Source organism: Nicotiana attenuata, unplaced genomic scaffold (genome assembly GCF_001879085.1).
Source record: "Nicotiana attenuata strain UT unplaced genomic scaffold, NIATTr2, whole genome shotgun sequence".
Classification (NCBI taxonomy): Eukaryota; Viridiplantae; Streptophyta; class Magnoliopsida; order Solanales; family Solanaceae; genus Nicotiana; species Nicotiana attenuata.
The window spans coordinates 205,380-207,502 of NW_017670601.1; positions in this window are offsets into that span (position 1 = coordinate 205,380).

The window sequence follows — 2,123 nt, forward strand, 5'->3', positions numbered from 1 at the left end:
GACAGAACTTTCTTCTCATTATTAATTATCTCGGACTCATCAATGAAGTCTATTAGTATCTCGGCCAGCCTTTCTTCAGACAAGAATTTAATCTTGTCATTGAGATGAAGAATACTTACTCTTGTTCATCATCTGATTCTCCAATGGCCATTAGTGCTTGCTCCTCCTCAGCTTCATCTTTTGAGTCTTCATCTGAGGTTTCTCCCCAAGCAGCAACCATACCCTTGGTTGAACCTTTGTTTTTCTTTTGTTGAACCTGTTCCTTCGTCCTGTTCCTTCGTTCAGCTCTTTCTTTCTTCCACTCAATTTCCCATTGAGGGCAATTTTTGATCATGTGGTCAGTCTTACTACACTTGTAGCATCCCTCATTGGTCTGTTTCTCCGGAGCTCTTGTTTTATTGAAGTTTGTACCTCTTGAAGAGCCCTTTCCTCTCATCAGATACTTCATGAAATCCCTAGTGATCATAGCCACTTCATCATCCTCCAAATCTGCACCTTCAGCAATTCTGAGAGCTAAGCTTCTCTCTTTTTTTGGGGTATCCATCTTCATGGTTTGTCTCCTCATTTCATAGGCAGTTAAGTTTCCAATCAGTTCATCCAGTCTAAGGGTAGCAATATTCTTGGATTCCTGAATGGCAGTGATTTTGCTTTCCCATGTGATTGGCAGAACCCTTGTCAGAATCTTCTCAACCTTGTCTTCTTCAAGGATAATCCTTCCAAGAGATTCAAGTTCATTTGTCAAAGTGGGTAATCTAGTATACATCTCCTGGATAGTTTCTCCTTCCTTCATAGTAAAATTCTCATATTGATTATACAGAAGTGTTCCTCTTGATCTTTTCGCTTGAGGTGTTCCTTCATGAGCCACTTGCAGAGTGTCCCATATTTCCTTAGCAGTTGTACAACTTTGGATCCTACTGTACTCGTCTGGTCTTAGTCCACATACAAGCCACTTCTTGGCCTTAGCATTTTTCTCCCACTTCCTCAGGTCCTCAGCAGTACAATCAGCCCTTGTTTTTGGCACATCCACTCCTTCAGCATTTTTCTTTGTAGTAGCCAAGGAACCATCAGTGACTATATCCCAGAGTTCATAGTCTACTCCTGTGATGTGGTCTCTCATCCCGTTCTTCCACCAGGAATAGTACTGGCCATTAAAGAGTGGAGGCCTAGCAGTGGGTTGCCCTTCCTAGTTCCCAGGTGGTGCACTCATTCTTGATCTTCTCCTAAGGTGTTAGCCTCTTCAAGGATACCCTGCTCTGATACCAATTGATGTTCTAGACGTCAATACCACACAAGAGGGGGCCGATTTGTGTGGTACCTAATTTTCGCACGAGAAGAACCTGGTTCTTCTAGATGTACTTACTAAGACTGTTTGCGGAGTTAAGAGTGCATAAAATAAAGAACACAGAGATTTTTACGTGGAAAACACCTGGCTCAAAAGGTGAAGAAAACCATGACCTACTACTCAGTAGGATTTTACCAAACTTCCACTAATATCAGTGAGCCAAAACTGCATTTATAAAACTCTTTGCAAACCTAAGGAAACTCTAATCCCAGTGTGGCACACAGTCACAACTGCTGCGACACTTTCAAGTTAACTCTAACTTGAATACTCAAAGTACCTAATACAATTGCTTCTATGAAAGCTGAAAAGTACAACTTTAAAACACCTACTACAATTGAACTAGATTAAAAGAAAGACACAATGGAATTGGTTCTTCTATCTTGTCCAAGTAGCTTCAGGAATGCACAATTGAATCTCACGTAAATTGCTTGCAAAAAGCCTTGCTATTTTGCACTTCAATTTAGTTTCACTTTTGCGTTTGTGCAACCGGTAAAAGAGAACAATCATTATTATTTATAGAGTTAGTAATCAGAGTTTGATTAAAACTCGAATTGTTGATCCTTCATCAAATTCGAGTACTAGAAGAATTCAAACTCCAATACTTATTCTTGATCCAGATGTAGTTCTCTTCACATAAGGAGACTTCAACTCCTTATCCTATTCAACCTTTTCGATCAACTAAGAAGATATTGTTGCTGACCCTTGAGACTTATCTTCACACGTATGTCACATGTATAAGTATATAAACACTATGTCTGTCTCACATGATGGACCTGGTTCA